The sequence below is a fragment of the Erythrolamprus reginae genome, chromosome 7 (genome assembly GCF_031021105.1).
Source record: "Erythrolamprus reginae isolate rEryReg1 chromosome 7, rEryReg1.hap1, whole genome shotgun sequence".
Taxonomy (NCBI): domain Eukaryota; kingdom Metazoa; phylum Chordata; class Lepidosauria; order Squamata; family Dipsadidae; genus Erythrolamprus; species Erythrolamprus reginae.
The window spans coordinates 55,274,690-55,287,315 of NC_091956.1; positions in this window are offsets into that span (position 1 = coordinate 55,274,690).

A 12,626-nucleotide genomic window follows, 5' to 3' on the forward strand; every position below is an offset into this window, starting at 1 on the left:
CAGTGACGTAGCGAAAATGGAGCTCCACCCCAGAACACCCAATTTGCACTGAAAGGTGTTGAAAGAAAATGCATAAGCCACGCACATAGTGTGGTAGTAAAACTTTTGGTAGCCCTTCACTGTGCCTAACACAGGACTAGAATTCATGGTCTCTCAGTTTCTACCCTGGTATTTCAACCTACTACAGTGAACTGGCTCTCTGATTCATTATATGCCATCAAATACGTTTCAACTCCTAGCAACCATATTGATATATTTCCATAACAACCTGTTTCTTACTTGGTCCTTCCAGAAATGCCCGGCCGACGGTTTAAAACCGCCGGCCAAAATTGCCTACGGGGCAGGGGGCGACGATGAATCAGCTCTTCTGAGAGCTCCGGACTTCCGGGTTCAATTGGAACCCGGAGGTTTGGCTTCTGGCAGCGCGCCAATGAGAGCGCGCTGCTGGCTTGCTGTGGGAAGGTCCCAGATCGCCCGATTTAAGGGCGATCTGGATGGGACCTCCTCATGGCTGGCATTGTTTTGGAAGCGAACACCCACCCACCCTCCGCTATCAACAGTGTGTCCTAAGGAGGTCGCCTCGGGGCCGAATAGGAATTTTTTGCAGCCTCCCGTTTAGAGGCGGTCGTTTTTTTTGCCTATTCCACACTGACGGTGCGGACTGGATTGGTTAGGGGGTGCGGCGCATTTAGATATTAAATAGGCCTCCCTTTGGTCATTGGGGTTTGGCAAGTTAGGGGTGGAAATGGGCAATTAGAAGCAACTGCGCATGCTCCTTTTGGACATCCTTAAAGGGTGATGGACCGCCTCTCTCCAGGAACTAGAGGTTGGAGCAACGTCGGGGATTGGAGAGAGGATGTCCATAGGAATCACTGGATCCAATTTCCCATGGGGATTGGAGGGTGAACTCCTCCCACACGACGAAGGGGCGTGGCTTGGATCCAGGTGAAGGTGGTACCTTCACCTGGTTCAGCAAGGAGTTCTTGCCCAATGTTGCTAAGGAATTTTATGGTAGGAATTTCCGCCCCGTTAGTTTGGCTCTGCAGGTCCTTAGTTTGTTTTGAATTAAATATTCAAATTTACGTATTCCAATTTATTTAAAGTTATTTAAATTTATGTTAATTAATAAATGGCCCTTAATTAATCCACAATATGTCTCAGCGTCTTTACTCCACCTCCGGGGGGCAAGTGGTAATTTTCCCTCTGCTCATGAAATCATAACTGGACAATATTTTTGTCCTGCTTCAATCTTCTAAAAGTTGCTGACAAGGTAGACAGATTGCACAATCATAGGATTCTGAAAGAAACAGATTATCTGGATTCAGGTGGAGATGCCTTATAAAGGTAGCTTCGTACTGGTGTCATGCTACTTCTGGTGAGACACTTTTGGGCCATATTCAGATGCAAATTCAGTTTTGATAATGAGACTCATTTATAGTTAGCTCTTTGGAAACAAAATCTTTGAAAATTCATGGTAAATCATTATTTTGGGAATTTTAAGCAGAAACTAGATTAAGACTTCAAATTAATTGTTATATAATGACTGATTTTAGGATTTTTTTCCATCTTCAAATTGAATTTAAATTTCATATAATATATTGTATGAATACAATATATTATATTTCATAGAATATGTGATCCCCCCCCCTTTTCTAATTTACCTTTGAAGTTTTCTTGTCTAACCCCCTGCTCAAGCAGAACAATCTTGCCTTCTCCCAAAAGACAGCTGGTCCCAACACATAGAAACATAGAAACATAGAAGACTGACGGCAGAAAAAGACCCCATGGTCCATCTAGTCTGCCCTTTTACTATTTCCTGTATTTTATCTTACAATGGATATATGTTTATCCCAGGCATGTTTAAATTCGGTTACTGTGGATTTACCAACCACGTCTGCTGGAAGTTTGTTCCAAGGATCTACTACTCTTTCAGTAAAATAATACTTTCTCATGTTGCCTTTGATCTTTCCCCCAACTAACTTCAGATTGTGTTCCCTTGTTCTTGTGTTCACTTTCCTGTTAAAAACACTTCCCTCCTGAACCCTATTTAACCCTTTAACATATTTAAATGTTTCGATCATGTCCCCCCTTTTCCTTCTGTCTTCCAGACTATACAGATTGAGTTCATTAAGTCTTTCCTGATACGTTTTATACTTCAGACCTTCCACCATTCTTGTAGCCCGTCTTTGGACCCGTTCAATTTTGTCAATATCTTTTTGTAGGTGAGGTCTCCAGAACTGAACACAGTACTCCAAATGTGGTCTCACCAGCGCTCTATATAAGGGGATCACAATCTCCCTCTTCCTGCTTGTTATACCTCTAGCTATGCAGCCAAGCATCCTACTTGCCTTTCCTACTGCCCGACCACACTGCTCACCCATTTTGAGACTGTCAGAAATCACTACCCCTAAATCCTTCTCTTCTGAAGTTTTTGCTAACACAGAACTGCCAATGCAATACTCAGATTTAGGATTCCTTTTCCCCAAGTGCATTATTTTACATTTGGAAACATTAAACTGCAGTTTCCATTGCTTTGACCATTTATCTAGTAACGCTAAATCATTTACCATATTACAGACCCCTCCAGGAATATCAACCCTATTGCACACTTTAGAGTCATCGGCAAATAGGCAAACCTTCCCTACCAAACCTTCCCCTATGTCACTCACAAACATATTAAAAAGAATAGGACCCAGAACAGACCCTTGTGGCACACATTTAATTGTTTTAAAAAAATCATATTCTATGTTATAGAAAGTTTGGTTTCCTGTCTACTGAACACCTCCAGAAATCATAGTAAGGACTAATTATTATCGCCATGCTGCTGGAAATGTATTTTAAAAGTGCTACTCTTGCTATATTTTGTTTCAAATGTATAGAATTGTCAATATGGGTTTGAACAATTGGCAAAAATAATCGAGACATTCAACTTGCTGTGAGGAATTAACAATGGTCTAGTCACCTCTGGGGCCGCAGACATAACATTATAGCAGAGAATTGGCACCAAGAGGACTAATGCTGGATGCCAAAATCTTTCTGGATGACAAAAGTAGTGTAATGTCTTCCAGCTTGATCCCCAGACAGCTGTTCCCCATAAGCAAACTGCAAATACAGAAGTTTCTGTGGCACGCCTGTGAGTTGAGTGGCTAGGAAACGTAAGATTTCATTCACATTTGCATGTATGGTGCAGCCTTTAATGACAATATGATCTGCTGTCCCATTTCTTAGCCACATTTTTAAACTATTATTTTATAGCTTGAGAAATGTTGTTGTTGCCATAGCAGACAAGTGTTGTTGGTTTTGTTTTTAAAAAAGGATTTTGGGGGTTTATAAAAATAGCCAGCTGACTTTGATCTCCTATGGGAAAGTTTTTTGCTTCCATTTAAAAGATGGGAGATAATTGGTGGAATTTACATAATAAGAGAGAGTTGCTTAAAGATTAATATACAATTCAAACCAGAGCTTTTCTTTTGTCACCGACAAAAGATGGGGAAACAAAACTTTTTTTTGTATTTGACAAATGAAGCAAGACTATTATATGCACAACTTTACCCACAAGGAGGAATAAATACTTAAGATGAAGTTTGCCAAAATGACCAAATTGATTACTTTAATTAGAGACATGATATTATTTAATTTAATGCTGATTGGAAACCCTTTAAATCATTTAAATTTAATAATTTAAATTTAACATTTAAATAATTCATTTTTTGACAGGAAAAGTGTATCTTTCCCTTTTAAATGTTAACTTCACATTATATATAGATTTTATACATTTATATATTAATTTCAAATTCATATCATAGGATTTTTACTTAGTGTCTAAATTTAAAAGATGGATTTAAAATTTGTATTTTAGGCAGCCAGTTATAAAGATATTATTGCTGCTGATATTGTGCTATATAAAGAAAAATAGAATTACAAAACTGTTGTTGGCTTCAAATAAATCTGTAAAGAAAAATGTGTAATTCATACACAGAAGCATAAAAATAAACTTCATGTGGCATTCCTAGTATATCTGTCTATTTAATATAGGTCAATCAATATTTCACTAGTATTTTAACAAAAGGATGCTGTCTGACTACAATTTTGTGCTTCCCTTTTAAAACTGGATAGAGGATAATTTGGCACCTAAGCAGATCATAATTTATGGACATAGTGACAAGGATAATAAAAAGGCTCAGTTTGTCAAATTTCCTGGTGAAAGCTAAGGCTCACAATGAACAAAGGCTTCTGACAAAAGTAAAAAATACAAAAAAGCTCCTTCCAACATGTTAAAAACAAGAAAAAGGTCAAGGAAACAATTGGTCCATTGCCAGGAGAAAGTGGCAAGAAGGTAACAAGCAACTGGGAGAAAGCAGAGCTGCATAACTTCATTTTTTGCATCTTTCTTTATACAAAGGGGGGGGGGAGAGTCCAATCTATTGAAGACAGCATCACAAAAAACAGATTACGAACACAAGTTAAAATGGTGACCACCTGTCTACCCTAGATGAGTTCAGATCACCAGGACCAGATAGATGACACTTGAAGGTTCTGAATGAACTGGCAGACAAGATCTCCAAACCATTGAACTATGTGTTTCAAAGATCCTGGAGCACCGGGGAACTGCCTGAGGACTGGAAAAGAGGTGATGTAGTTCCCATCTTCAAAAAAGGGGGGGAAATAGATCCAGGAAACTACAGGCCTATCACCCTGACCTCAATACTGTTGTGAGTGTTCCTTGCCCTCAGGAAGTATCAGATTCTGAGGACCAGGAGACTGATATTTTAGCTTACGCTGAGCGTAGGAGATAATGATTTAGAAATTAAAATGGAAAGTAGTTCATCTTCAGATAATGGGGGAATATCTGACAGCCCATGGGTAAATCCTAGGTTCAGGAGATTTGCAAAATGAAGAGAAGAAATTCCTGGGAAAAAGTTTTTAATCTCCACTTGTTAATTATGTAAATTGCTAATGCGTAACTTCCTGAAATATAGTGGAAACTAAGTGCTTTTGGAAAACCTGTGTAATTGAAATATGGTGTGATTTATATCTCCAGAAAAAGTAAGCTTTTGATAAACCATGACAGACTGTGCTAATTTAGATTAACAAGAACACCGAGCAAAGCCTTTATTACTGAATAAACCCCTTCACCTCAAGAGAGATTTATAGCCTGGCTACTCCAGCTTTTGAGCTTGGAATGTGAAATTGAATCATAGAGTATTCACTGTGCATGATCATCACAATTCCTGCTTGTAATTGTTGCCAATTATATTCTGTATAACAGAGAATAAAGTATTTATTTGTTTGAAGATCAATGCCTTGGGAAAAGTTTTGTGGAATTGCCTTAGTCGGACCAGAATAAATACCAGGGAAGATTCTGGAAAAGATAATCAAGCAACAAATCAGTTAACACCTAGAAGGAAACAAATTAATAACCAAAGCAACATAGCTTTGTCAAAAAGAGATCATGGCAGACTAATCTTATTGCATTCTTTGACAAAGTAACAAAACTAGTGGACCAGAGGAATGATGTGGATATAATAGACTTGGACTTCAGTAAGGCATTTGATAAAGTAAACCATAACCTACTACTAGATAAAATAGAAAAATGTGGGTTAGACATTATCACCACCAGATGAATTCATAACTGGCTGAACAACAGGACTTAACATATAGTCCTCAATGGAACTGCATCTACATAGAAAGAAGTATGCAATGGGGTACCCCAATGATCTGTTTTAGGCCCAGTAATCTTCAACATATTCATCAATGGTTTGGATGAAGGGATAAATGGAGAACACATCAAATTTGCAGGTGACACCAAGCTAACAGAAATAGCTAATACTCCAGAAGATAGGCTTAAGATAAAGAAGGATCTTGAACAGACTTCAACATTGGGTGTTATGTAACAAATCAAGAATGGTGGAAGGTCTTAAGTATAAAACGTATCAGGAAAGACTTAATGAACTCAATCTGTATAGTCTGGAAGACAGAAGGAAAAGGGGGGACATGATCGAAACATTTAAATATGTTAAAGGGTTAAATAGGGTTCAGGAGGGAAGTGTTTTTAATAGGAAAGTGAACACAAGAACAAGGGGACACAATCTGAAGTTAGTTGGGGGAAAGATCAAAGGCAACATGAGAAAATATTATTTTACTGAAAGAGTAGTAGATCCTTGGAACAAACTTCCAGCAGACGTGGTTGGTAAATCCACAGTAACCGAATTTAAACATGCCTGGGATAAACATATATCCATTGTAAGATAAAATACAGGAAATAGTATAAGGGCAGACTAGATGGACCATGAGGTCTTTTTCTGCCGTCAGTCTTCTATGTTTCTATGTTTCTATTCAATGGTAAAAAAAGGTAGGAAATAAAAACAAAATGTACAAGTACAGTATATGTAGTAGCTTAATCCAATGTTTCCCAACCGGTGTGCCGCGGCACACTAGTGTGCCGCGAGACACGGTCAGGTGTGCCGCGAAGCTCCTAGGGAAGCTCCAGCTGGGCGGGGCGCTGGAGCTCCCACTCCCAGCTGTCCCCTGGCTACTGCCCGATGCAACTGTTTCCGGCGCTCTCCTGCTGGGCCCCAAAGAAGGAAGGTGGGAAAAAGGAGGCAGGGGCGGGGAGGTGCGGCAGTAGGAGTAAAGGGAGCCGCGGCCGCCCCTGCCTCCCCACAGTGCCTCCGGCCAAACGCGCCCCTGGCTTCTCTGCCCTGCCCCATTGCCCGATCAATCCGCCCACTCTCCTCCGCCGCCGCCGCCACCTCCAGTCTTGGGCGCGATCTGCCCCCTCTCCTTGCCGCTGCCTTCTGCCTTGGGGCGCAATCCACTCACTCTCCTCCTCCTCCGCTGCCGCCGCTGCCTCCTGTCTTGGGGCACGATCTGCCCCCTCTCCTCCGCCGCCGCCTCCTGCCTTGGGGCGAGCAATCCGAGAGTCTGGGACTGTGTGGCTTTGCGCCATGAAGAGAAAACGGCCAACTTTTCCCTGCTGCCGAAGCCGTTTTCTCTTCATGGCACAAAGCCACACAGTCCCGGACTCCCGGATTGCTCGCTTCTCCGGTCAGCAAAGCCATCTGCCCAGGAAAGCGCCACGCATTGAAAAAGTGCGATGCTTTTGCGGGCAGCCGGTTTGCTGGTCAGAGAAGCGAGCGATCCGGGAGTCCGGGACTGTGTGGCTTTGCGCCATGAAGAGAAAACGGCAGCAGGGAAAAGTTGGCCGGGCTAACGGGAGGCGGCACGTGGCCGGGCACTGGGGACGTCTGGGAGGGCGAGGGGGCTGATGGCTGCTGCCTCTTAGCTGCAGAGCCGGCGGGCGGAGGCGAAGACAACAGCGCCCTCCATTCTCTCTCCGGCTCTCTCTCTCTCTTTCTTTTTCTCTCTGTTGCCGGCGTGGTGAACGAGAGAGAAAGAGAGAGAGAGAAAAAGGAGGGGAGAGAAAATGAGAGAGAAAGAAAGCAAGAGAAAGAGAGGGAAAGAAAGCAAGAGAGAGAGAGAAAGAGAGGGGGGAATGAGGGAGAGGGAAAGAGAGCAAAAAAGAGAGGAAGAAAGAAAGAAAGAGGGATGGAGAGAGAGAAAGAAGGGAAGGAAGGAAGGAAGAAAGAGAAAGAGGGAGGGAGAAATAGAGTGAAATGGAGGAAGAGATATTTTTTTGTCCAAACTTTTCTTTAGCCCCCCCCCGCCCCCCGCCCCCCATTCAGTGTTCCCCAGAATTTTGAAAATATGAATAATGTGCCGCGGCTCAAAAAAGGTTGGGAAACACTGGCTTAATCAATAGTAGTAACTGTGAGAGGAATCTTGGAGTCCTAGTAGACAATCATTTAAATAGGAGCCAGCAATGTGCTGCAGCTGCCAAAAAAGACAACACAGTTCTAGGTTCTATAAACAGTGGGATAGAATCAATATCACATGAAGTATTAATACCACTTTATAATGCCTTTGTAAGGCCACGCTTGGAATGCTGCATCCAGTTTTGGTTGCCACGATGTAAAAAAGATGTTGAAACTCTAGAAAGAGTGCAGAGAAGAGCAACAAGATTATTAGGAGACTGCAGGCTAAAACATATAAAAAACAGTTGATGGATATATCTAGACTGATGAAAAGAAGGACTAGAGGTGACATGATAGTAGTGTTCCAATATCTCAGGGGCTGCCACAAAGAAGAGGGAGTCCAGCTATTCTCTAAAGCACCTGAGGGTAGGACAAGAAGCAATGGGTAGAAACTAATTAAAGAGAAAAGCAACTTAGAACTAAGGAACAATTAATCAGTGGAACAACTTGCCTCCAAAATTTGTAAATGCTACAACACTTGAAGTTTTAAAAGAAGAGATTGAATAACCATTTGTCTGAAGTGATATGGGGTTTCCTGCTTAAGCAAGAAGTTGGTCTAGGAGACCTCTAAGGCCCCTTCCAACTCTGTTCTTCTATTTCTTCTATTTCAAATCTATTCCATAAATTACGTTGCTTTTCTTAGCTATAAATTGCTGCCCTTTTCATGATTCTATGTCTCAGGCCCATTTAAATTACAATTATCAATGGCTATAATATACTGCTGAATGAAAGAATACTATTGCTTTCCGAAATATATATTTTATTGTTTTCAGATTATTATAAACAAAGTGTGCAATGTCATTATTTAATGGGAACAAGTCAAAGTACTACTCAGGTGTTTAAAAAAGGGAGATATATGTTTCAACTTATCTGTCCTGTCATAAGACTACATGAACTGTTGAGAATACATTCTGCTTTAAAGCCTTCAGTAATGAAAGACTGAGCATTTTTATATTGTTTTTATAAGAAGTGTATATAGAACACAGTAGGAAGGGGAGCTATAAAGTACAGCTGTTTGTACAAATGTGTTGGAGAGATACAGAAACATATAAGACTGAAAGGGAACTGAAGTCAGAGCTTTATTACAATTGTATTGTTGTTACTTCTAAATATGATGAAGACAAATACAAAAATCTTTGCACTCAATTTTCTATAATGCAACAAGTTTCACACTTGCGCTTTTTATGAATTGGTTGCTTTCATATTGTAATTTTAGAATTTGGCAGTTGTAAAATGCCCTGAGTCCTTCAGGATTGGGTGGCATAGAAGTCTAAATAAATGAATAAATGAATGAATGAATGAATGAATGAATGAATGAATGAATGAATATTAAACCCTTTCTTGGTTTTCTTTTCTCTGAAATCAATTATGTCACCACTTTTTACATACATTTATATGCAATCATTGTTGTACTTTTATTTTAAAAAAAGAATGACAAGAAAAAAAATAAGATAAAAATACACGCATTGTTAAACAGAGGGAAAAACCTATAGAAAGTGTTTTCATTAGAATAGAATAGAATAGAATAGAACAGAACAGAATAGAAATAATATGTGTGTGTGTGTGTGTGTGTGTGTGTGTATATATATATATATATATATGTGTGTGTGTGTGTGTGTGTGTGTGTGTGTGTGTGTGTGTAGATTGTTCTGAGTTTGGGTTTTGCCCTGTGTAATATTTTGCATGTTTATGCGACGTTTCGGTGAAATCACATTCACCATCATCAGGCTGAAGTTTCCAAGCTTCGTGCTGTTGTAAAATGGAATGTTTGCAACTGTCATTTCTTCCTAGTATATAGTGTGGGGGTGGAGATTTGGTTTGAATGTAGCAAATAGATTGGGTGATTATGTTTCAGTGATCTGATTGGTTGGTGTAATCATAATTATTAGAAGGATTGACATGGTGATTTTTATGAAGTGTTTTTTGTTTAAGGTTGGTTTCCAAATTTCCAAATTCCAAATTCATAATTATTAGAAGGATTGACATGGTGATTTTTATGAAGTGTTTTTTTTTGTTTAAGGATGGTTTCCAAATTTCAAAATTCCAAAATCATAATTATTAGAAGGATTGACATGGTGATTTTTATGAAGTGTTTTTTTTTGTTTATTTTGTTTAAGGCTGGTTTCCAAATTTCTGGTAGGCGGGACGTGTCATCTCTTTTATTTATGCAAAGGGGTCTCCTCTCAATTTCTATGGCTTCTAGAGCAGTGTTTCCCAACCTTTTTTGAGCCGCGGCACATTATTCACATTTACAAAATCCTGGGGAACATTGAGCGGGGGGGGAGGGGCAGGGGACTAAAAAAGTTTGGACAAAAAAACCCTCTCTTCCTCCCTTTCGCCCTATTTCTCTCTCCCTCCCTCTTTCTTTCCCTCTCTCTCTCCATCCCTCTTTCTATCTTCCTTCCTTCCTGTCTTTTGCTTTTCCTCTCTCCCTCTCTCCTTCCCTCCCTCTTTTTCTCTTTCTTGCTTTCTCTCTCTCTCTTGCATTCTTTCTCTCTCTCTTTCTCTGTCTCTCTTGCTATCTCTTTTATTCTCTCTCTTTCTCCTTTGCTTTCTCTCTCTCTCTCTCTCTTGCTTTCCTTCTCTTTCTCTTTCTCTCTTGCTTTCTTTCTCTTTCTTTCTCTCTCTCTTCCTCTATTTCTAGCTTTCTTTCTCTCTCTTTCTCTCTCCCTTGCTTTCTCTCTTTTGCTTTCTCTCTCTCTCTTTCTCTCTCGTGCACCACGCCGGCAACAGAGAGATAAAGAGAAAGAGATGGCCCCAGCGCGGACTCCACCGTCGTCTTTGCCTCTACCTAAGAGGCAGCAGCCACATTCACCCCTTCGCCCTCCCAGGTGTCCATGGCGCTCAGCGCCCGGCCATGCGCCGCCCCCGCCTCCCAGTACCCCGCCCAACTTCTACTTGCAGGAATGGGTGGTGGGGCGTCACGAAGGGCGGTGCTTAAAGGACACCACGGCGCCGTAATTGTCCTCACGCAGTCCCGGATCGCTCGCTTCTCCAGCCAGCAAGCCGGCTGCCTGGGAAAGCAGCGAGCTTTTTAAACACGCGTTTTCCAAACGCAGCGCTTTCCTGGGCAGCCGACTTTTCTGGCCGGAGAGAGGAGCGATTCATGACTGCGTGGCTTTGCGCCACTTCAAAAATTTCTGCGGGGGGTGGTTTCCTAAAGGCTGTGCGGGCACCCTCCCACGCAGCTTAGAAGCAACGGTGGCCGGCGCCCTCCCACCGGGCCCCAAAAGTTCACTTGCCGTCACCGCCACGGAAGCTCCAGCCAAGCTGGGCTCGCGGCACACCTGACTAGGTCCCGCAGCACACTAGTGTGCCACGGCACACTGGTTGGGAAACACTGTTCTAGAGCAATTCTTCTATATAAATTCTCTGTTTTGTGAAGTAATTTAGTTTTTTCAAAGTCAATTTCGTGACCTGTTTTTTTAATGTGCTGGACAAGGGAGGAAGTATTTTCTTCTTTTTTAACTGCATTCACATGTTCTGCAAGGCGTGCACTTACTCTTTGGTTGGTTTGTCCAATGTATGTGGCTGCACATGTTTTGCAAGGGATTTCATAGATTCCTTGGTATTCCAATTGGATTTTATCTTTGGGGCTCCTTAGGATATTAGATATTTTTTGGTTGGTGCAAAATGAAGTTTTGATGTTATGTTTGTGCAGAATTTTACTAATTTTGTCTGTGGTGCCCGTGATGTAAGGGAGGATGGTGGTACCATTGTCCTGTTCTTGATCTTGTTTTTTGGGGGGTGTCTCTTTTTTGATTAGGTTTGTGATTGTTTTCTCTTCGAATCCATTAGAAATTAATACATCTTTGAGTTTGTTCAATTCAGTTTTTAAGTGCTCATGGTCAGCTAAGCGTTTGGTTCTGGTGATGAGAGTTTTGGCCACTGAGGTGATTTGTGCGGGGTGGTGGTGTGAGTGTGCATTTAGATAACGGTTGGTATGGGTTTTCTTTTGGTAGATAGTGTGTCCTAGGCTGCCATTGGGTTTTTTATAGACCAGTACATCTAGAAAGGGAAGTTGATCATTGATTTCTGTTTCCATAGTAAACTGTATTTTGGGGTGTAGGCTGTTAAGATGTGTGAGGAAATTGTCTAGTTTTTCCTTACCATGTGGCCAAATTACAAAGGTATCATCAACATATCTCAGCCAAAGTTTAGGTTTGTATTTGGATTGCTCTAATGCATTATTTTCGAAATATTCCATATAGAGGTTGGCGATGACCGGTGAGAGAGGTGATCCCATGGGGGCTCCCTCTATCTGTTTATATCTTTGTTCATTATAGATGAAGTATGTATTGGTCAGGCAGTGGTTGGTAAGGTCTAGGATATATTTGGGGGGTTTGTGTTTGTCCTGGATAGCTGTCAAGGCTTTTTTAATAGGTATTTGTGTGAAAAGGGACACGACATCAAAACTTACAAGTAGGTCATCGGGTTGTAGGTTTTGTTTTTTGAACATATGAGGTAATAGTTTCTGTATATGGTTGAAGGTATTTGGCTAAAAATTTGGCAAGGTTTTGTAGAGGGGAGCCTATAGAACTGACTATTGGTCTGAGAGGTATTCCTTCCTTGTGTATTTTTGGAAGGCCATAGAGTTTTGGACATATGGAAGATTTTTCTCTGGGGATTATTTTTTGCTGGATTTCTTCGCTGATATATATATATATGCTTTCGTAAATTTTCACGGGTATATGTATGTAGATTGTTCTGAGTTCGGGTTTTGCCCTGTGTAATGTTTTGCATGTCTATGCGACGTTTCGGTGAAATCACATTCACCGTCATCAGGCTGAAGTTCCAAGCTTCGTGTTGTTG